Source organism: Aotus nancymaae, unplaced genomic scaffold, assembly GCF_030222135.1.
Source record: "Aotus nancymaae isolate 86718 unplaced genomic scaffold, 86718_ANA_hifiasm-v0.15.2.pri h1tg000010l, whole genome shotgun sequence".
Classification (NCBI taxonomy): domain Eukaryota; kingdom Metazoa; phylum Chordata; class Mammalia; order Primates; family Aotidae; genus Aotus; species Aotus nancymaae.
The window spans coordinates 35,394,374-35,418,722 of NW_026988421.1; the positions used below are offsets into that span (position 1 = coordinate 35,394,374).

At 39.6% G+C, this 24,349-nt stretch overlaps 1 long non-coding RNA gene across 1 annotated transcript in view; it reads right to left on the reverse strand.

Moving 5' to 3' along the window:
* LOC135273996 (uncharacterized) overlaps positions 1 to 24,349 on the reverse strand; it is an 84,349-nt gene that overhangs the window by 13,071 nt on the left and 46,929 nt on the right. The gene's annotated exons all lie outside the window — the stretch shown is intronic.

The following is a 24,349-nucleotide window of genomic DNA, read 5'->3' on the forward strand; positions in this document are numbered from 1 at the left end:
TGTGTATGTGTATACATGTAGGGAAAAAAGAAAGGAAGCTCATTCCAGCCAAAGGGAATAATGTGAGATAAACTTGAATTAGCCAGTCTGTCTCAGGATATCTTTTCTTTTTTTCCCCTAGTGGTTAAATACACACATACATGGACACACACAGATGTACAGACTTATTAAGGCAAAGAAGAAGGGAATATGTATTTGACATATACAAACAGAAATACATGTGTGTGTTTTATTTGTGTATGTAGAATATAGCTGTGATTTGGAGGTGACATTTAATAACATCATAGATATTTTAAGAAGCAATATAAATAAACATAGCTCACAATATCCTATTAGACGGCTATTCCATAGTTTAGGAATTATTTCCATCTTCAAGGATGTTTAGGTTATTTTTGAACTGTTGTTAGTACAAATTCTACTAGATGCATACATCTTATACTGTTCTTATACTATTTCTTCAAGGTGGTTTTATAGATATGAATGGCTGTACCATAATGTATAGAATCTTTTACCTTTCATAAATACTGGAATATAATTTACTAAAACTTACATATGTGTTTACTTTTCTACCATGAATATAATAGAAAGACTATTTCCCCAAATCCTTGTAAATACTGAAGATTAAATTCTTTGGTAATTTTAGTAATTTTGGGTTATCTTTCATGGATTTTTCAAGTAGAAAATCCTGTCATCTACAAATAACGTTTCAGTGTAATGACAGAAATTTTTAAGAAATAACATGTACTAAATGTCTTTGCTTATATGTTTCTCTTTCTGTTGTTCCCTCTCAGTTACCCATCTCTTTCTCACATATATATGCAAGTATGTATTTTTATGGAAAATAGTAAAATTGTAAAAGTTTGTAGAGATAGGATAACAGAGAGTTTAGAAAATTCATATTGGGAAGCCTGATATTTTATGCAATTTAACTTGAAATAATTGCTGATTTGAAAACAGGAGCTGAGAGGCTGAAATGTTGAATAAAAAATTTCTTTTAGAAACTTTAGAATTGGGAAAGAATTTTTGGCAAATTTCCAGAGTTAGAGGACATTAAGTGGAGTTCAGAGCTTTTCAGGTAAGAAAGACCAAGTAAGCACTTTTACTTCAGTTGAAGCCAAAAGGCCATAATGAAGGTTTGCAGACAAGGATTAGAATATACCTACAGTTGAAAATTTATAATAAGGTCATAGTTTTGTTTTAAATAACCCCCTAAACATTTTCTTATCTGCAGACATTTTTGGCTAGAGAAAGGTAATGTCCTGCTTTCATAGACTCTCAAAGTTACATAGAGTTGAGGGCTTAGGGCCTTCTCAGATCTTTCCTAAGCTTGTGTAGCTTTTTATGTTTCAGAAATGTGTCACTGCTCATCAAAGCTTTCTGTGAGCATCTTATTTTTCAGTTTCTTCTTTTAAAGTTTTTAGTTAGCTTAGCAGATTTATAAAGTGCCGAGGTAGGTGTGACAGGCATTCTCCAACATGCACACAGAGCCTCTTGCAAAGACTGGAAACTTTATTTGTTCCAGATGTCTAAGGAAATTACTGTTCAATTGTTAGCAGAGCATTAAGCTAATTGAACAAAGTATTAAGTGGGCATAACAAAGGGAGATTTACAGAATTATTTCAGAGATGCCGCTAAAACACAAACTGGAGTAAAAATGCCTTAAGTCTTCAGAGTACAAATTTGTAACTGAATAGAATTACATTGCTGGTGGTGAAGGAGAATGGGCAGAGGAAATGAATACAATGTTATATATATTTTAAAAATACATTACTTGGCTCAGTGCAGAGGCTCACACCTGTAATCCTAACATTTTGAGAGGACAAGGCAGGAGGATCAGCTGAGGTCATTACTTCAAGATTAACCTGGCAAACATGGCGAAATCCTGTCTCTACTAAAAATACAAAAATTATCTGGGTGTGGTGGCATGCACCTGTAGTCTCAGCTACTTGGGAAGTTGAGGCAGGAGAATTGCTGGAGCCTGGGCAGGCTCAGGTTTCAGTAAGCTGAAATTGAGACACTGCATTTCAGCCTGGGTGACACAGTGAGACGTCTCTAAAATAATAAAAATAATGCAGAAGAAGGCTTCAGAAGGTGGGTAATAACAAATTCCTCTGAGCTAAGGGAGCAGCTTCTAACCCAAGGCAAGGAAGCTAAGAAACTTTAAAAAATGTTATACAAATTGCTAACTAGAATAACGAGTTTGGAGAGGAACATAAATGACCTGAAGGAGGTGAAAAACACAGCACAAGAACTTCATGAAATATACACAAATATCAATAGCTAAATCAACCAACCAGAAGAAAGGATATCAGAGATTGAAAATCAACTCGAAATGAAATAAGAAGACAAAATTAAAGAAAAAAGTGAAAAGAAACAAAGCCTGCAAAAAATATGGGACTATGTGAAAAGACCACATCTACCTTTGATTGGTGTACCTGAAAGCTACAGAGAGAATAGAATCAAGTTGGGAAACACTCTTAGATGTTATTCAGGAGAACTTTTTCAACCTAGCAAGAGAGGCAACATTAAAATTCAGGAAACACAGAAAACAACACAAAGATACTCTTCAAGAAGAGCAACCCCAAGACACAGAATTGGCAGATTCACCAAGGTTGAAATGAAGGAAAAAAATATTAAGGGCAGCCAGAGAAGAAGGGTGGGTTATCCACAAAGGGAAGCCCATCAGACTAACAGTGGATCTCTTGGCAGAAACCCTACAAGCCAGAAGAGAGTGGAGTCCAATATTCAACATTCTTAAATAAAAGAATTTTCAACCCAGAATTTCATAGCCAAACCAAACTTCATAGGTGAAAAAGAAAGAAAATCCTTTACAGGCAAGCAAATGCCAAGAGGTTTTGTCTCAACCAGGCCTGCCTTACAATAACTCCTGAAAAAAGCACTAAACATAGGAACAACTGGTACCAGCCACTGCAAAATCATACCAAATTGTAAAGACCACTGATGCTATGAGAAACCAGCTGGCATAATTATGACAGGATCCAATTCACACATAACAATATTAACCTTAAATGTAAATGGGATAAATGCCCCAATTGAAATACACAGGCTGGCAAATTGGATAAAGAGTCAACACCCATTGATGTGCTGTATTTAGGAGACCCATCTCACGTGCAAAGACACATAGGTTCAAAATAAAGGGAAAGAGGAAGATTTACCAAGCAAATGGAAAGCAAAAACAAAACAAAACAAAAACATGGATTGCAATTCTAGTCTCTGATAAAACACACTTTAAACCACCAAAGATCAAAGGAGACAAAAGTGGGCATTACATAATGGTAAAGGGATCAATTCAACAAGAAGAACTAACTGTCCTAAATATATATGCACCCAAAACAGAAGCACTCTGATTTGCAAAACAAGTTCTTAGAGAACTACCAAGAGACTTAGACTCCCACACAATAATAATGAGAGACTGTAACACCCCATTGTCAATATTAGATCAATGAGACAGAAAATTAACAAGGATATCTAAGATTTGAACTCAGCTCTGGATGAAGCAGATCTAATAGACATCTATAGAACCCTCCATCCCAAATCAACAGAATATACATTATTCTCAGCACCACATTGCACTTATTCTAAAACTGATCACATAATTGGAAGTAAAACACTCCTCAGCAAATGCAAAAAAAAAAAAAAAAAAAAAAGTATAACAGTCTCTCAGACCACAGTGCAATCAAATTAGAACTCAGGATTAAGAGACTCATTTGAAACCAAACCACACAACTACATGGAAACTGAACAACCTGCTCCTGAATGACTACTGGGTAGGTAACAAAATTAAGGTAGAAATAAAGATGTTTCTTGGAAACAATGAGAACAAAAACACAATGTACCAGAATTTCTGGGACACATTTAAAGCAGTGGGTAGAGGGAAATATAGCACTAAATTCTCACAAGAGAAAGCAGGAAAGATCTAAAATTGACACCCTAATATCACAATTTAAAAAACTAGAGAAATAAGAGCAAACAAATTCAAAAGCTAGCAGACAACAAGAAATAACTAAGATCAGAGCAAAGCTGAAGGAGAAAATTAATCCAGGAGCTGGTTTTTGGAAAAGATCTACAAAATAGACCGCTAGCCAGACTAATGAAAAGACAGAAGAATTTTCATTCTTTGTCTTTAGAATTGCATCTATTCTAAAGACAATAAAAAAATCATAAAGGGGATATGATGCAATAAAAAAACCATAAAGGGGATATGACCACTGATTACACAGAAATACAAACTACCATCAGAGAATACTATAAACATCTCTATGCAAATAAACTAGAAAATCTAGAAGAAATGGATAAATTCCTGGACACATACATCTTCCCAAGACCAAACCAGGAAGTTGAATCTCGAATAGACCAATAACAAGTGCTGAAATTAAGGTAGTAATAAGCAGCCTACCAACCAAAAAAAGTTTAGGTCCAGATGGATTCACAGCCAAATTCTACCAGAGGTACAAGTAGGGGCTGGTACCATTCCTTCTGAAACTATTCTAACCAGTAGAAAAAGAGGGAATCTTCCCTAACTCATTTTATGAGGCTAGCAACGTCCTGATAACAAAACCTGGCAGAAACACAAGGAAAAAAGAAAATTACAGGCCAAAGTCCCTGATGAACATTGATGTGAAAATCCTCAATAAAATACTGGTAAACCCAATCCAGCAGCATATATAAAAGTTTATCCGTCATGATCAAGTTGGCTTCATCCCTGGGATGCAAAGCCTGGTTCAACATATACAAATCAATAAACGCAATCCATCACATAAACAGAATGAATGACAAAAACCACATGACTATCTCAATAGATGTAGAAAAGGCCTTCGATAAAATTCAACAGCACTTCATGTTAAAAACTCTCAACAAAGTAGGTATTCATGGAATATATCTCAAAATAATAAGAGTTATTTATGACAGACCCACAACCAATATTATACTGAATGGACAAAAACTGGAAGCATTTCCTTTGAAAACCAGCACAAGACAAGGATGCCCTCTCTCGTCTCTCCTGTTTAACATAGTATTGGAAGTTCTGGCCAGGGCCATAAGGTAAGATTTTTTTAAAAGGGTATTCAATTAGGAAAAGAGGAAGTCAAATTGTCTCTTTTTGCAGGTGACATAATTGTATACTTAGAAAACCCCATTATCTCAGCCCAAAATCTACTTAAGCTAATAAGCAACTTCAGCAATGTCTCAGGATACAAAATAAACGTGCAAAAATCACAAGTATTTCTATACACCAATAACAGACAAACAGCCAAATCATGAATGAACTCCCATTCACAATTGTTACCAAAGAGGATAAAATATCAAGGAATACAACTTACAAGGTGTGTGAAGGACATTTTCAAAAAGAACTACAAACCAATGCTCAAGAGAGTAAGAGAGGATGCAGACAAATGGAAAAAAATTTTATGCTCATCAAACTATACTAAAAGTCTAAAGTGACCAAAACAGCATGATACAAAAACAGATATATAGACCAATGAAGTAGAACAGAGGCCTCAGAAATAACCACACATCTACAACCATCTTATCTTTGACAAATCTGACAAAAACAAGCAATAGGGAAAGGATTCCCTATTTAATATATGGTGCTGGGAAAACCGGCTAGCCATATGCAACAAGCTGCAACTGGATCCCTTACTTACACCTTATACAAAAATTACCTCAAGATGGATTAAAGACTTAAACATAAGAACTAAAACCATAAAAACCCTAGAAGAAAACCTAGGCAATACCATTCGGACATAGGCATGGTCAAAGACTTTATGACTAAAACACCAAAAGCAATGGCAACAAAAGCTAAAATAGACAAATGGGATCTAATTAAACTAAAGAGCTTCTGTATCATCAGATACAGATGAACAGGCAACCCACTGAATGGGAGAACATTTTTGCAGTCTCTTCTGACCAAGGGCTAATATCCGGAATCTACAAAGAAATTAAACAAATTTACAAGAAAGAAACACCAAAAAGTGGATAGAGCATATGAACAGACACTTTTCAAAAAAAGACATTTATGTGGCCAACAAACATGTAAAAAAGCTCATCATCACTGGTCATTAGAGAAATGTAAATCAAAACCACATTAAGATATCATCTCACACCAGTTAGAATGACCATTATTAAAAAGGAAACAACAGATGATGAAGAGGGCGTGGTGAAACAGGAATGCTTTTACACTTAGTGGGAGTGTAAATTAGTTCGACCATTGTGGAGGACAGTGTGGTGATTCCTCAAGGTTCTAGAACCAGAAATACCATTTGACCCAGGAGTCTTATTACTGGATATATACCCACAGGATTATGAATCATTCTACTATAAAGACACATGCACATGTATGCTTATTGAAGCACTGTTCACAATAGCAAAGACTTGGAATCAACCCAAATGCCCATCAAGGATAGACTGAATAAAGAAAATGTGGCACATATACACCATGGGATACTAATGCATCCATAAAAAGGATGAGTTCATGTTTTTTGCAGGGACATGGATGATGCTAGAAACCATCATTTTCAGCAAACTGACACAAGAACAGAAAACCAAACACCATATTTTCTTACTCATAGGTGGGAGTTGAACAATGAGAACACATGGATATAGGGAGGGGAACATCATACACCGGGGCCTGTCAGGGTATTGGACTAGGGAAAGGGATAGCATTAGGAGAAATACCTAATGTAAATGATGGGTTGATGGGTACAGCAAACCATCATGGCACATGGATACCTAATGTAGCAAACTGCACAATGTGCACATGTACCCCAAAACTTAAAGTATATATAAAAAAATATTAGTTGCTCCAATACATGAACATGTATATCTTTTCATTAGTTGGAGTCTTCAATTTTTTCAATGCTTTATCATTGTTATTATAGAGATCTTTCCCAATCTTAATTAAATTTATCCCTAGGTATTTTGCTTTTTTGTACTTATTATAAGTGGGATTGCTTTCTTTTTTTCAGATAATTTGCTATTGATGTATAGAAACACTACTAAACTTTGTATGTTGATTTGATATCTTGTAACTTTACTGTTGTAATTTGTTGATTGATTCTAAGAGTTTATTTTCTGGAGTCTTTGGGGTTTTCTATATAAAGACCATGTTGTCTGCAAACAGAAACAATTTGACTGCCTGTTTTTCAGTTTGGATGTCCTTTACTTTTTCCTCTTGCCTGACTGCTCCAGATAGGACTTCTAGCATTATGTTAAATAAAAGTGGTGAGAGTGGGTATCTTTATGTTGTTCCAAATCTTAAAGAGAATGCTTTCATCTTTTCCCTGTTTGGCAATATGTTCATGATGGATTTGCTCTACATTGCTTTCATTATGGTGGAGTACATTTCTCCTATCACTATGTGTGGAATGTTTTTATTTATTTTTTATTGCATTTTAGGTTTTGGGGTACATGTGAAAAACATGCAAGATTGTTGCATAGGTGCATATGTGGCAGTGTGATTTGCTGCCTTCCTCCCCTTCACCTATATGTGGCATTTCTCCCCATGCTATCTCTCCCCAACTCCCCACCCCCCGCCGTCCCCCCTCTTCCCCCCAACAGACCCCAGTGTATAGTGCTCCCCTCCCTGTGTCCATGTGTTCCCATTGTTCAACACCCGTCTATGAGTGAGGACATGCGGTGTTTGATTTTGTGTTCTTGTGTCAGTTTGCTGAGAATGATGGTTTCCAGGTTCATCCATATCCCTACAAAGGACACGAACTCATTGTTTTTTATGGCTGCATAATATTCCATGGTGTATATGTGCCACATTTTCGCTGTGCAGTCTATCATCGATGGGCATTTGGGTTGGTTCCAGGTCTTTGCTATAGTAAACTGTGCTGCAGTGAACATTCGTGTGCATGTGTCCTTATAGTAGAACGATTTATAATCCTTTGGATATATACCCAGTAATGGAATTGCTGGGTCAAATGGAATTTCTATTTCTAGGTCCTTAAGGAATCGCCACACTGTCTTCCACAATGGTTGAACTAATTTACACTCCCACCAACAGTGTAAAAGTGTTCCTGTTTCTCCACATCCTCTCCAGCATCTGTTGTCTCCAGATTTTTTAATGACCGCCATTCTAACTGGCATGAGATGGTATCTCAATGTAGTTTTGATTTGCATTCCTCTAATGACCAGTGATGATGAGCATTTTTTCATATGCTTGTTGGCCTCATATATGTCTTATTTTGTAAAGTATCTGTTCATATCCTTCGCCCACTTTTGAATGGGCTTGTTTGTTTTTTTCTTGTAAATCTGTTTTAGTTTGTTGTAAATTCTGGATATCAGCCCTTTGTCAGATGGGTAGGCTGCAAAAATTTTTTCCCATTCTGTTGGTTGCCAATTCACTCTAATGACTGTTTCTTTTGCTGTACAGAAGCTGTGGAGTTTGATTAGGTCCCATTTGTCTATTTTGACTTTTGTTACCAATGCTTTTGTTGTTTCGGTCATGAAGTCCTTGCCTACGCCTATGTCCTGAATGGTTTTGCCTAAGTTTTCTTCTAGGGTTTTTATGGTGTTAGGTCTTATGTTTAAGTCTTTAATCTATGTGGAGTTAATTTTAGTGTAAGGTGTCAGGAAGGGGTCCAGTTTCTGCTTTCTGCATATGGCTAGCCAGTTTTCCCAACACCACTTATTAAACAGGGAATCCTTTCCCCATTGCTTGTTTTTATCAGGTTTGTCAAAGATCGGATGGTTGTAGATATGTTGTGTTGCCTCCGAGGCCTCTGTTCTGTTCCATTGGTCTGTATCTTTGTTTTGGTACCAGTACCATGCTGTTTTGATTACTGTAGGCTTGTAGTATAGTTTGATGTCCAGTAGTGTGATGCCTCCTGCTTTGTTCTTTTTGCTTAGAATTGACTTGGCTATGTGGGCTCGCTTTAGGTTCCATATGAAGTTTAGGGTTTTTTTTTCCAGTTCGGTGAAGAGGGTCATTGGTAGTTTGATGGGGATAGCATTGAATCTGTAAATTACTTTGGGCGATATGGCCATTTTCACAATATTGATTCTTCCTAACCATGAAAATGGAATGTTTCTCCATCTGTTTGTGTCCTCTCTTACTTTGTTGAGCAGTAGTTTGTAGTTCTCTTTGAAGAGGTCCTTTACGTTCCTTGTTAGTTGTATTCCTAGGTATTTTGTTCTCTTTGTAGCAATTGTGAATGGCAGTTCGTTCTTGATTTCGCTCTCTTTAAGTCTGTTATTGGTGTATAGGAATGCTTGTGATTTTTGCACATTGATTTTGTATCCTGAGACTTTCCTGAAGTTGCTTATTAGTTTCAGGAGATTTTGGGCTGAGACGATGGGGTCTTCTACATATACAATCATGTCGTCTGCAAATAGAGACAATTTGACTTCCTCCTTTCCTAATTGAATACCCTTTATTTCTTTTTCTTGCCTCATTGCTCTGGCTAGAACTTCCAGTACTATATTGAATAGGAGTGGTGAGAGAGGGCATCCTTGTCTAGTGCCAGATTTCAAAGGGAATGCTTCCAGTTTTTACCCATTCAGTATGATATTGGCTGTTGGTTTGTCATAAATAGCTTTTATTATTTTGAGATACGTTCCATCAATACCTAGTTTATTGAGGGTTTTTAGCATAAAGGGCTGTTGAATTTTGTCGAAGGCCTTCTCTGCATAAATTGAGATAATCATGTGGTTTTTGTCTTTGGTTCTGTTTATGTGGTGAATTACATTTATAGACTTGCGTATATTGAACCAGCCTTGCATCCCTGGGATGAATCCTACTTGATCATGGTGGATAAGCTTTTTGATGTTCTGTTGCAATCGGCTTGCCAGTATTTTATTGAAGATTTTTGCATCTATGTTCATCATGGATATTGGCCTGTAGTTTTCTTTTCTTGTTGAGTCTCTGCTGGGTTTTGGTATCAGGATGATGTTGGTCTCATAAAATGATTTGGGAAGGATTCCCTCTTTTTGGATTATTTGGAATAGTTTCAGAAGGAATGGTACCAACTCCTCTTTGTATGTCTGGTAGAATTTGGCTGTGGACCCATCTGCACCTGGGCTTTTTTTGAGTGGTAGGCTCTTAATGGCTGCCTTGACTTCAGACCTTGTTATTGGTCTATTCACAGTTTTGACTTCTTCCTGGTTTAGGCTTGGGAGGAGGCAACTGTCCAGGGATTTATCCATTCCAGGTTTTCTAGTTTATGTGCATAGAGTTGTTTGTAATAATCTCTGATGATGGTTTGAATTTCTGTGGCATCTGTGGTGATATCCCCTTTATCATTTTTTATTGCATGTATTTGGTTATTCTCTCTTTTCTTTTTTATTAATCTGGCTAGTGGTCTGTCTATTTTGTTGATCTTTTCAAAGAACCAGCTCCTGGATTTATTGACTTTTTTGAAGGGTTTTTCATGTCTCTATCTCCTTCAGTTCTGCTCTGTTCTTAGTTATTTCTTGTCTTCTGCTAGCTTTTGAGTTTTTTTGATCTCGCTCCTCTAGCTCATTCAATTTTGATGATAGGATGTCAATTTTAGATTTCTCCTTGCTTCTCATGTGGGCACTTATTGCTGTATATTTTCCTCTAGAGACTGCTTTAAATGTGTCCCAGAGATTCTGGTATGTGGTGTCTTCGTTCTTGTTGGTTTCGAAGAACATCTTTATTTCTGCCTTCATTTCATTGTTTATCCAGTCAACATTCAAGAGAAAGTTGTTCAGTTTCCATGACGCTGTGCACTTCTGTGTTGGTTTCTGAATTCTGAGTTCTAGCTTGATTGCACCGTGGTCTGAGAGACTGTTTGTTATGGTTTCCATTCTTTTGCATTTGCTGAGGAGTGATTTACTTCCAATTATGTGGTCAATTTTAGAGTGCGTGTGATGTGGTGCTGAGAAGAATGTATATTCTGTGGATTTGGGGTGGAGAGTTCTGTAAATGTCTATTAGGTTTGTTTGGTCCAGGTCTGAGTTCAAGTCCTGGATATCCTTGTTAATTTTCTGTCTCGTTGATCTGTCTAATATTGACAATGGTGTGTTAAAGTCTCCCATTATTATTGTGTGGGAGTCTAAGTCTCTTTGTAAGTCATTAAGAACTTGCCTTATGTATCTGGGTGCTCCTTTATTAGGTGCATGTATATTTAGGATCGTTAGCTCTTCTTGCTGCATTGATCCTTTTACCAATATGTAATGTCCTTCTTTGTCTCTTTTGATCTTTGTTGCTTTAAAGTCTATTTTATCAGAGATGAGAATTGCAACTCCTGCTTTTTTTTTTGCTCTCCATTTGCTGGGTAAATCTTCCTCCATCCCTTTATTTTGAGCCTTTGTGTATCCTTGCATGTGAGATGGGTTTCCTGGATACAGCACACTGATGGGTTTTGGTTTTTTATCCAATTTGCCAGTCTGTGTCTTTTGATTGGGGCATTTAGTCCATTTATGTTTAGGGTTAATATTGTTATGTGTGAATTTGATACTCCCCTTTTGATGCTAGCCAGCTGTTTTGCCCATTAGTTGATGCAGATTCTTCATTGTGTTGATGCTTTTTACCATTTGGTATGTTTTTGGAGTGGCTGGTACTGGTTGTTTTTTTCTATGTGTAGTGCCTCCTTCAGGAGCTCTTGTAAAGCAGGTCTGGTGGTGATGAAATCTCTGAGTACTTGCTTGTTCAAAAAGGATTTTATTTTTCCTTCACTTATGAAGCTTAGTTTGGCTGGATATGGAATTCTGGATTGAAAGTTCTTTTCTTTAAGGATATTGAATATTGGCTCCCACTCTCTTCTGGCTTGCACGGTTTCTACTGAGAGATCTGCTGTGAGTCTGATGGGTTTCCCTTTGTGGCTAACCCTACCTTTCTCTCTGGCTGCCCTTAGTATTTTCTCCTTCATTTCAACCCTGGTGAATCTGACAATTATGTGTCTTGGTGTTGCTCTTGAGGAATATCTTTGTGGTGTTCTCTGTATTTCCTGGACTTGAATATTGGCCTCCCTTGCTAGGTTGGGGAAATTTTCCTGGATAATATCCTGAAGAGTATTTTCCAGCGTGGATTCATTCTCTTTGTCACATTCAGGTACACCTACCAAACATAGATTAGGTCTTTTCACATAGTCCCATATTTCTTGTTGACTTTGTTCATTCCTTTTTACCCTGTTTTCTCTAATCTTGCCTTCTCCTTTTATTTTATTGAGTTGATCTTCGACCTCTGATATCCTTTCTTCTGCTTGGTCAGTTTGGCTGTTGAAGCTTGTGTTGTGTTTTTCAGCTCCATCAATTCACTTATATTCCTCTCTAAGTTGTCCATTCTCGTTAGCATTTCATCAAGTCTTTTTTCAAGGTTCTTAATTTCTTTTCATTGGGTTAGAACATGTTCTTTTAGCTCACTGAAATTTCTTATTACCCACTTTCTGAAGGCTGATTCTGTCATTTCATCACACTCATTCTCCATCCAGTCTTATTCCCTTGCTGGTGAGGACTTGTGATCCCTTGTAGGAGGAGAGGTGTTCTGGTTTCGGGTGTTTTCATCCTTTTTGCGGTAGTTTCTTCCCATCTTTTTGGATTTATCCACCTGTCGACTTTGTAGTTGTTGACTTTCTGATTGGGTCTCTGAGTGGACGTCCTGTTTGTTAATGATGAAGTTATTTCTCTTTCTTAGTTTTCCTTTTAACTGGCCTCTCTGCTGTAGGACTGCTGAGGTCCACTCCAGGTCCTGCTTGCCTGGGGATCACTTGCAGCAGCTGCCAAACAGTAAAGGTTGCCACCAGTTTCTTCTGCTTTGTCCCTGAAGGATACCTGCCAAATGTCAGTCTGAGCTCTCCTTTGTGAGGTGACTCTTTGGATATACGGGGGTCAGGGAGCTGCTTGAGGAAACAGTCTGTCCTTTATAGTAGCTCAAGTGCTGATCTGTGAGCACCATTGTTCATTCAGAGCTGCTGGGCAGGTAAATTTAAGTCTGCAGCAGACTTTTTTTCCCAGGTCTTCTGTCCCAGGGAGTTAGGGCTTTATGAGTTTCTGCTGTGCTGCTGTCTTTTTTTTTTCTTCAGGGCTGCCCTGCCCACAAGGAGGCAGCCTAGTCACTCTCTGCCTGCAGAGGCTTCACTGAGCTGCTGTGGGCTCCACCCAGCTGCCATGTGAACTTCCCTGCAGTCCTGTTTATATGGGTGTAGTTAGAAATGCCTCAGCAATGGTGGCCCGCCTCTGTAATGACGGACTCTCTCTGTAATGGCGGGTTGCCTTGGCAACGGTGAGTTGCCTCAGCAATGGCAGGCTGCCTCAGCAATGGCGGACTGCCTCCGTAGTGGTGGAGTGCCTCGGTAATGGCGGATGCCCCTCCTCCATAGAGCTGGACCATCCTGGGTTCAGCTGTGCTTGCTGTGAAACTCTCAACCCAGAGTGTTTCCAATTGCTATTTTTTTGTTTTTGTTTTTGTGGGGGTGCAACCAGCCAGCCCTGATCACCTGGCTCCCTGCCTCAGAGCCTTTTGTTTTTTAGTTGAACGGTCGGCTCTCTCCCAGGTGTCCTGGTCGCCTGTTGAATAGGCACTTTGATCTGTGTGTTTTCCCGTGTGGCGACCCACTGCACTGGCTGAAACCACGGCTCTGAGATTCGTGGTGCTTTTTTGCCTGGGAATCTCCTGGCCTGGCTCCCTGTTTCAGCTCCCCTTGCTGGCTAAGTGGGGACACAGTCCTGTTCACTCTGCACTGAGAACTGCCGTGCCAGGGTGCCAGCAAAACAGCCATGCCGGCCAAAACAGCCATGCTGGTGACGTGTGGGGCTCCTCTGCCTGGGAATCTCCTGGTCTGTGGGCAATAAAAATCCATCTGGAAATGTGGCGTCCACTCACCCTCTGCGATTTCACTGGGAGCTGCAATCCTGAGCTGCTCCTAACTGGCCATCTTGGATCTTCCTTGCAGTGAACTTTCATGCAGAGAAATTTCAAGTGGATCTTGAAGGATGCGAACAATTATAAAAGACACAGCCCGTGGATGGTATTCTTGCTGTTAAGAAAGGGATGGTTGATGGCTGACATGCAGGACAAGAAACATCTGCCTTGTCACAGGGGATCCCAAGATGACCAAACAAGGCAACTTGTGGCAAGGTGGGGCACTGCCCCACCCAGGAGAAGCATGCAACTGACTGGAGGACCAGGGGATCTCCCCCTCTGGGACTTCAGTTCAGATACAGTGCTCCACGCAAGCCCTCTACAACCACCCACAGAACAGGAGATCATTGCTGGGCTGAAAAGCCTTAGTGAGCTGCCTGAAAAGGGCAGAACAGCAACTTCAGCTGGCCAGCACAGGGACTGTCAGCATAGATCTAGGCAGAACCACTGGCTTACACTGAGAAAGTCAAAAAGCCGGTGGGACCGAGCTACCCACCCCCCAGTAAGAAGGGGAATGCAATGCAAGGAAACAGCCCAAATGGCAGGATTGGTACCCCTGACACACAAAGCCCAGCAGGCCAAAAAAACTCTCACTCCAGAGTTAGGCACCCAGAATGTCCATTAGAGAGTGATCAGGAATGATCCAGGTCAGTGGGCGAAAGGGAAGCCACCATTGCAGAGGCCGGCCTAATTTTCCTGAGTAAATAAAAGATGCAGCAGCTCCACTTAATCTGTGGCAGCCCAGCAGCACCTCTGCAGACAGACAATGGAAAGGCCACCTCCCTAAGCAGCTACCTGAGATCAAAACTATATAAATCCAAGAGATGGGGAGAAACCAGTGCAAGAAGGATGAAAACATCAAAAACCAGAATGTCTCTTCCCTGCCATGAGATTGTGACTCCTCACCAGCAAGGGAACAAAGCAGGATGGAGAATGAATTTGACAAATTCACAGAAGCAGGCTTCAGAAGGTGGGTAATAACAAACTTCTCTGAGTTAAAGAAACATATTCTATCCCAATGCAAAGAAACTAAAAACCTTTTAAAAAGGTTAGATGAAATGCTAACTAGAATAATGAGCTTAGAGAAGAACACAAACAACTTGATGGAGCTGAAAAACATAGCACAAGAAATTCATGAAGCATACACAAGTTTGAATAGCCAAATAGATCAAACAGAAGAAGAAGAAAAGATATCATAGATTGAAGGTCAAATCAATGAAACAAAATGAGAAGGCAAGAAAAGAGAACAAAGAGTGAAAAGACCTCACCTACGCCTGATCAGTGTACCAGAAGGTGATGGGGAGAATGAATTCAACCTGGAAAACACTCTTCAGGATATTATCCAGGAGAACTTCCTCTATCTAGAAAGGTAGGCCAACATTCAAATACAGGAAACACAGAGAACACCACACTGATACTCCTCTAGAAGAGTAACCCCAAGACACATAATCATCAGGTTCACCACGGTTGAAATGAAGGAAAAAATACTAAGGGCAGCCAGAGAGAAAGGTCAGGTCACCCGCAAAGGAAAGCCCATCTGACTCACAGCAGATCTCTCAGCAGAAACCCTACAAGTCAGAAGAGAGTGGGGGCCAATATTCACCATCCTTAAAGAAAAGAACTTTCAACCTAGAATTTCATATCCAACCAAACTAAGCTTCATAAGAGAAGGAGAAATAAAATCCTTTATGGACAAACAATTGCTGAGAGATTTTTTCACTACCAGACCTGCCCTGCAAGAGCTCCTGAAGGAAGCACTAAACATAGAAAGTAAAAACCAGTACCAGCCACTGCAGAAAAGAACCAAATGGTAAAGACCAATGATGCAATGAAGAAATTACACCAACCAAAGGGCAAAACAACCAATCAGTAATAAAATGGCAGGATCAAATTCACACATAACAGTATTAACATTAAATGTAGATGAACTAAATGCCCCAATTAAAAGACAGAGATTGGCAAATTGGATAAAAAGCCAAGAACCATTGGTGTGTTGTATTCAGGAAACCCATCTCATGTGCAAAGACACACATAGACTCAGAATAAAGGGATGGAAGAAAATTTACCAAGCAAATGGAGAGCAAAAAAAGCAGGAGTGGCAAATCTAGTCTCTGATAAAACAGACTTTAAACCAACAAAAATCAAAAGAGACAAAGAAGGGCATTACATAATGGTAAAAGGATAAACACAACAAGAAGCGCTAACGATCCTAAATATATACGCACCCAATACAGGAACACTTTGATATATAATGCAAGTCCTTAATGACCTACAAAGAGAGACTCCTGCACAATAATAGTGGGAGATTTTAACACTCCACTGTCAATATTAGACAGATCAATGAGACAGAAAATCAACAAGGAAATCCAGAACTTGAGTGCAGATCTGGAGCAAGCAAACTGAATCGACATTTACAGAACTCTTAACCCGAAATCCACAGAATGCACATTATTCTCAGCACCACATGACACTTACTCTAAAATTGACCACATAATTGGAAATAAATCACTCCTCAGGAAATGCAAAAGAATAGAAATCATAACAAACAGTCTATCAGACCACAGTGCAATCAAATTAGAACTCAGTATTAAGAAACTAACTCAAAGCTGCACAGCTTAATGGAAAATGAACAACTGGTTCCTGACTATAGACTGGATAAATAATGAAATTAAGGCAGAAATAAAGATGTTCTTCAAAACCAATGAGAATGAAGACACAACATACCGGAATCTCTGGGACACATTTAAAGCAGTGTTGAGAGGGAAATTCACACGATAAATGCCCACATGAGAAGCAAGGAAAGGTCTAAAATCGACACCCTGCCTTCCAAATTCAAAGAGCTAGAGGAGCAAGATCAAAAAAACTAAAAAGCTAGCAAAAGACAAGAAATAACTAAGATCAGAACAGAACTGAAGGAGATAAGACACAAAAAACCCTTCCAAAAATCAACAAATCCAGGAGCTGGTTGTTTGAAAAGATCAACAAAATAGACCACTAGCCAGACTAATAAAAAAAGAAAATAGAGAAGAATTAAATAGATGCAATAGAAAATGATAAAGGGGACATCACCACTGATTCCACAGAAATACTAACTACAATCAGAGATTACTACAAACAACTCTATGCACACAAACCAGTAAATCTGGAAGAAATGGATAAATTCCTGGACACTTGCACTCTACCAAGACTAAACTAGGAAAAATTTGAATCCCTGAATAGACCAATAACAAGGGCTGAAGTTAAGGCAGCAATTCATAGCCTACCAACTAAAAAAAGCCCAGGTCCAGACAGGTTTACAGCCAAATTCTACCAGACGTACAAAGAAGAGCTGGTACCATTCCTTCTGAAACTATTCCAAACAATACAAAAAGAGGGAATCCTCCCCAACTCATTTTATGAGACCAACATCATCTTAATACCAAAACCAGGCAGAGACACAACTAAAAAGGAAAACTTACTTCAGGCTAATATCCATGATGAACATTGACACAAAAATCTTCTATAAAATACTGGTGGGAGGGATCCAAGATGGCCGATTAGGAGCAGCTCTGGATTGCAGCTCCCAGTGAGAGTGCAGAGGGTGAGTGGACACCAAACTTCCAGATGGATTTTTATTGTCTGCAGACCAGGAGATTCCCAGGCAGAGGAGCCCCGTGGGTCACCAGCATGGCTGTTTTGGCTGGTGTGGCAGGTCTCCACACAAAATACTCACATGGGTCTGGATGCCATTTCAGCTGGTGACTGGAGCACCTGGCAGACAGTCACCTGTTCAACTGATTAAAAGGGGACTGAAACAGGGAGCCAGGCCAGGAGACTCCTGTGCAAAAAAAGGGCCACAAATCACCAGCGTGACTGTTTCAGCTGGTGTAATGAGTCGCTGCATGGGAAATCACACAGATCCAGGTGCCTTTTTAACAGGTGACTGGAATGCCTCAGAGATAGAGTCACTCGTTCAACTGATAAAAAGGGAACTGAAACAGGGAGCCAGGCCAGGAGACTCCCGGGGGGAAAAAGCACCACAAATCTCCAGCGTGGCTGTTTCAGCCTGTGCAGTGGGTCGCTGCATGGGAAATCATACATATCTGGGCACCTTGTAAACAGGTGACTGGAACGCCTGGGAGACAGAGTTACCCATTCAACTGAAAAAAAGGGGACTGAAACAGGGAGCCAGGCCAGGAGATTCCCCAGCAAAAAAGCACCACGAGTCTCCAGCGGCTGTTTCAGCCAGCAAAGTGGGTCTCTGCACAATAAATCACACAAATCTGTGCACTGTTTCAACTGGTGATTGGAACACCTGGGAGACAGAGTCAGCGATTAAACTGAAAAGAAAGGTGTCTGAGGCAGGGAGCCAGGTGATCAGGCTCAGCCAGTCCAACGTGCACAAAAACCAGCTATCTGAAATTCTCTGGAGAGTTTCACAGCCGAACCTGGGAAGGTCCAGCTCTGTGGGGGAGGGGCATCTGCCATTACTGAGGCAGTCCACTACTACCAAGGTAGTCCACCATTGCTGAGGTGACACGCCATTACAGAGTGAGTCTGCCATTACAGAGGTGGGCCACCATTGCTGAGGCAGTTCTAACTATACCCCTATAAACAGGACTGCAGGGAAGTTCACATGACAGCTGGGTAGAGTCCACAGATGCTCAGCAAAGCCTCTGCTGGCAAACTGTGACTAGGCTTCTTGCTGGGCAAGGCAGCCCTCAAAAAAGGCAGCAGCATGACAGAAACTTATAAATAAAGCCCTACCTTCCTGGGACAGAGCACCTGGGGGAAAAAAAGGCTGTTATGAATTCTGCTGCAGCAGACCTAAATGTACCTGCCAAGCAGCTCTGAATGGAACAACAGAGCTCACAGCTTGGCACCTAAGCTCCTATAAAGGACAGACTGTCTCCTCAAGCAGCTCCCTGACCCCCCTATATCCAAATGGTCACCTCATAAAGGAGAGCTCAGACTGACATCTGGCAGGTATCCTTCTGGGACAAAGATAGCAGAAAAACAACCTGGCAGCAATCCTTACTGTTCTGCAGCTGCAGCAGATGAGCCCGAGGTAAGCAGGGTCTGGAGTTGACCGCCAGCAGTCCTATAGCAGAGGGGCCTGTTAGAAGGAAAACTAAGAAACAGAAATAACTTCATCATCAACAAACTGGACATCCACTCAGAGACCCTATCTGAAAGTCACCAACTACAAAGACCACATGGAAATAAATCCACAAAGATGGGAAGAAACCAGCACAAAAAGTATGAAAACACCCAAAACGAGAACACCGCTCCTCCTCCAAGGGATCACAACTCTTTACCAGCAAGGGAACAAGGCTGGATAAAGAATGAGTCTGATGAATTGATAGAAACAGGCTGCAGAAGGTGGGTAACAAGAAACTTCTCTGAGCTAAAAGAACATGTTCTAACCCAATGCAAAGAAACTAAGAACCTTGAAAAAAGGTTTGACGAAATGCTAACAAGAATAAACAGCTTATAGAGGAATATGAGTGAATTGATGGAGCTGAAAAACAACACGAGAACTTTGAGAAGGATACCCAAGTTTCAACAGCTGAATTGACCGAGCAGAAGAAAGGATATCAGAGGTCAAAGATCAACTCAATGAAATAAAACAAGAAGTCAAGATTAGAGAAAAAAGAGTAAAAAGAAATGAACAAAGCCTCCACGAAATATGGGACTATGTGAAAAGACCTAATCTACATTTGATAGGTGTACCTGAATGTGACGGAGAGAATGAATCCAAGCTGGAAAATACTCTTCAAGATGTTATCCAGGAAAACATCCCAACCTAGCAAGGCAGGCCAATATTGAAGTCCAGGAAATATTGAGAACACCACAAAGATACTCTTCAAGAAGAGCAACCCCAAGGCACATAATCATGAGATTCACCACAGCTGAAATGAAGGAGAAAATGCTAAGGGCAACCAGAGAGAAAGGACAGGTCACCCATAAAGAGAAGCCCATCAGACTTACAGTGGTTCTCTAAGCAGAAACTCTACAAGCCAGAAGAGAATGGAGGCTAATATTCAACATCCTTAAAGAAATTTCAACCTAGAATTTCATATCCAGCCAAACCAAGTTTCATAAGCAAAGGAGAAATAAAATCCTTTACAAACAAGTAATTGCTCAGAGATTTCATCAAAACCAGGCCTGCTTTACAAGACCTCCTGAAAGAACTACTAAACAGGAAAGGAACAACCAGTACCAGCCACTCCAAAAACATACCAAATGGTAAAGAGCATCAACACAATGAAGAAACTGCATCAACTAATGGACAAAACAACCAGCTAGCATCAAAATGGAAGGATCAAATTCACACATAACAATATTAACCCTAAATGTAAATGGGCTAAATATCCCAATAAAAAGACAAGACTGGCAAATTGGATAAAAAGCCAAAACTCATTGGTGTGCTGTATCCAGGAAACCCATCTCACACTCAAGGATACACATAGACTCAAAATAAAGGGATGGAGGGAGATTTACCAAGCAAACGGAGAGCAAAAAAAAAAAAAAAAAAAAAAAAAGCAGGAGTTGCAATCCTAGTCTCTGATAAAATAGACATTAAACCAACAAAGATCAACAGAGACAAAGAAGGACATTACATAATGGTAAAAGGATCAATGCAACAAGAAGAGCTAACAATCCTAAATATATACACACCCAATACAGCAGCACCCACATACACGAAGCAAGTTCTTAATGACTTACAAAGAGATTAGACTCTCACACAATAATAGTGGGAGACTTTAATACTCCACTGTCAATATTAGACAGATCAATGAGACAGAAAATTAACAAGGATATCCAGGACTTGAACTCAGACCTGGACCAAACAAACCTAATAGACATTTACAGAACTCTCCACCCCAAATCCACAGAATTTACATTTTTCCCAGCACCACATCACACCTACTCTAAAATTGACCACATAATCGGAAGTAAACCACTCCTTGGCAAATGAAAAAGAATGGAAATCATAACAAACAGTCTCTCAGACCACAGTGCAATCAAGTTAGAACTCAGAATTGAGAAACTAACTCAGAACCACACAGCTTCATGGAAACTGAACAACTGGCTCTTGAATGTTCACTGGATAAACAATGAAATGAAGGCAGATATAAAGATGTTCTTCAAAACCAACAAGAATGAAGACACAACATACTAGAATCTTTGGAACACATTTAAAGCACCATCTAGAGGAAAATATATAGCAACAAATGCCCACAAGAGAAGCAAGGAAAGATCTAAAATCGACACCCTATCATCAAAATTGAAAGAGCTAGAGGAGCAAGATCAAAAAAACTCAAAACCTAGCAGAACACAAGAAATAACCAAGATCAGAGCAGAAATGAAGGCGATAGAGACACAAAAAACCCTCCAAAAAATCAATAAATCCAGGAGCTGCTTTTTCGAAAAGATCAGCAAAATAGACCACTAGCCAGATTAATAAAAAAGAAAAGAGAGAAGAATCAAATAGATGCAATAAAAACGATAAAGGGGATATCACCACAGATTCCACAGAAATACCACCATCAGAGATTATTATAAACAACTCTATGCACATAAACTAGTAAACCTGGAAGAAATGGATAAATTTCTTGACACTGGCATCCTCCCAAGCCTAAACTAGGAAGAAGGTGAAACCCTCAATAGACCAATTACAAGGGCTGAAGTTGAGGCAGCAATCAACAGCCTACCAACCAAAAAATGCCCAGGTCCAGATGGGTTCACAGCCGCATTCTACCAGACATACAAAGAGGAACTAATACCTTACCTTCTGAAACTATTCCAAACAATCAAAAATGAGGGAATCCTTCCCAAATCATTTTATAAGACCAACATCGTCCTGATACCAAAACCCGGCAGAGACTCAACAAGAAAAGAAAACTTCAGGCCAATATCCATGATGAACATAGACACAAAAATCTTCAATAAAACACTGGCAAACGAATTGCAACAGCACAACAAAAAGCTTATCCACCATGATCAAGTAGGCTTCATCCCAGGGATGCAAGGCTGGTTGAACATACACAAGGCTATAAAAACAAAGACAAAAACCACATGATTATCTCAATAGATGCAGAGAAGGCCTTTGACAGAATTCAATAGCCCTTTATGCTAAAAACTCAATAAACTAGGTATTGATGGAACATATCTCAAAATAATAAAAGCTATTTATGACAAACCCACAGCCAGTATCATACTGAATGGGCAAAAACTGGAAGCATTCTCTTTGAAATCTGGCACTAGACAAGGATGCCCTCTCTCACCACTCCTATTCAATATAGCATTGGAAGTTCTAGTCAGAGCAATCAGGCAAGAAAAAGAAATAAAGGGTATTCAATTAGGAAAGGAAGAAGTCAAATTGTCTCTATTTGCAGACAACATGATTGTATATTTAGAAGACCCATCATCTCAGCCCAAAATCTCCTGAAACTGATAAACAACTTCAGCAAAGTCGCAGTATACAAAATCAATGTGGAAAAATCACAAGCATTCCCATACACCAATAACAGACTTAAAGAGGGCGAAATCAAGAACGAACTGCCATTCACAATTGCTACAAAGAGAACAAAATACCTAGGAATACAACTAACAAAGAATGTAAAGGACCTCTTCAAGGAGAACTACAAACCACTGCTCAACAAAATAAGAGAGGACACAAACAGATGGAGAAACATTCCATGCTCATGGTAGGGAAGAATCAATATCGTGAAAATGGCCATAATGCCAAAAGTAATTTATATATTCAATGCTATCCCCATTAAGCTACCAATGACTTTCTTCACTGAACTGGAAAAAACCACCTTAAACTTCATATGGAATCAAAAGAGAGCCTGCATAGCCAAGTCAATTCTAAGCAAAAAGAACAAAGCTGGAGGCATCACGCTACCTGACTTCAAACTATACTACAAGGCTACTTTAATAAAACAGCATGGTACTGGTACCAAAACAGAGATATAGACCAATGGAACAGAACAGAGGCCTCGGAGGCAATGCCACACATCTACAGCCATCTGATCTTTGACAAACCTGACAAAAACAAGCAATGGGGAAAGGATTCCCTGTTTAATAAATGGTGTTGGGAAAACTGGCTAGCCATGTGCAGAAAGGAGAAACTGGACCCTTTCCTGACACCTTACACTAAAATTAACTCCAGATGGATTAAAGACTTAAACATAAGACCTAACACCATAAAAACCCAAAAGAAAATCTAGGCAAAACCATTCGAGACATAGGTATAGTCTAGGACTTCATGACTAAAACACCAGAAGCATTGGCAACAAAAGCCGAAATAGACAAATGGGACCTAATCAAACTCCATAGCTTCTGTACAGCAAAAGAAGCAGTCATTGAGTGAACAGGCAACCAACAGAATGGGAAAAAATTTTTGCAATCTACCCATCTGACAAAGGGCTAATATCCAGAATCTAAAAAGAACTGAAACAGATTTACAAGAAAAAAAACAAGCCCATTCAAAAGTGGGCAAAGGATATGAACAGACACTTTATAAAAGAAGACATATATGAGGCCAACAAACATATGAAAAAATACTCATCATCACTGGTCATTAGAGAAATGCAAATCAAAACTACATTGAGATACTATCTCATGCCAGTTGGAATGGTGATCATTAAAAAATCTGGAGACAACAGATGCTGGAGAGGATGTGGAGAAATAGGAACACTTTTACACTGTTGGTGGGGTGTAAATTAGTTCATCCATTATGGAAGACAGTGTGGCAATTCCTCAAGGACCTAGAAATAGAAATTCCATTTGACCCAGCAATTCCATTACTGGGTATATATCCAAAGGATTATAAATCATTCTACTATAAGGACATATGCACACGAATGTTCATTGTGGCACTGTTTACAATAGCAAAGACTTGGTACCAACCCAAATGCCCACTGATGATAGACTGGACAGGAAAAATGTGGCACATATACACCATGGAATAATATGCAACCATAAAGATGAGTTCATGTCCTTTCTAGGGATATGGATGGACCTGGAAACCATCATTCTCAGCAAACTGACACAAGAACGGAAAACCAAACACTGCATTTTCTCACTCATATGCGGGTGTTGAACAATGAGAACACATGGACACAAGGAGGGGAGCATCACACTCTGGGATCTATGTGGGGGACCTAAGGGAGGGACAGCGAGGGGGTGGAGGGTTTGGGAGGGATAACGTCGGGAGAAATGCCAGATATATTTGATGTGCAGGAAGGCTGCAGACCACACTGCCATGTACGTACCTATGCAACAGTCTTGCATGTTCTTCACATGTACCCCATAACCTCAAATGCAATAAAATATATTTTAAAAAAGTTGTGCCTCCATGTGGAACTGTAAGTCCAATTAAACCTCTTTTTTTCCCCCAGTCTCATGTCTTTGTCAGCTGTGTGAAAATAACTAATACAATATCCTGAAAAATTATGTGCCTATACTAAAGAAAAGGCATAAGCAGAATTGTTCACAACAGTCTTCTTCAAA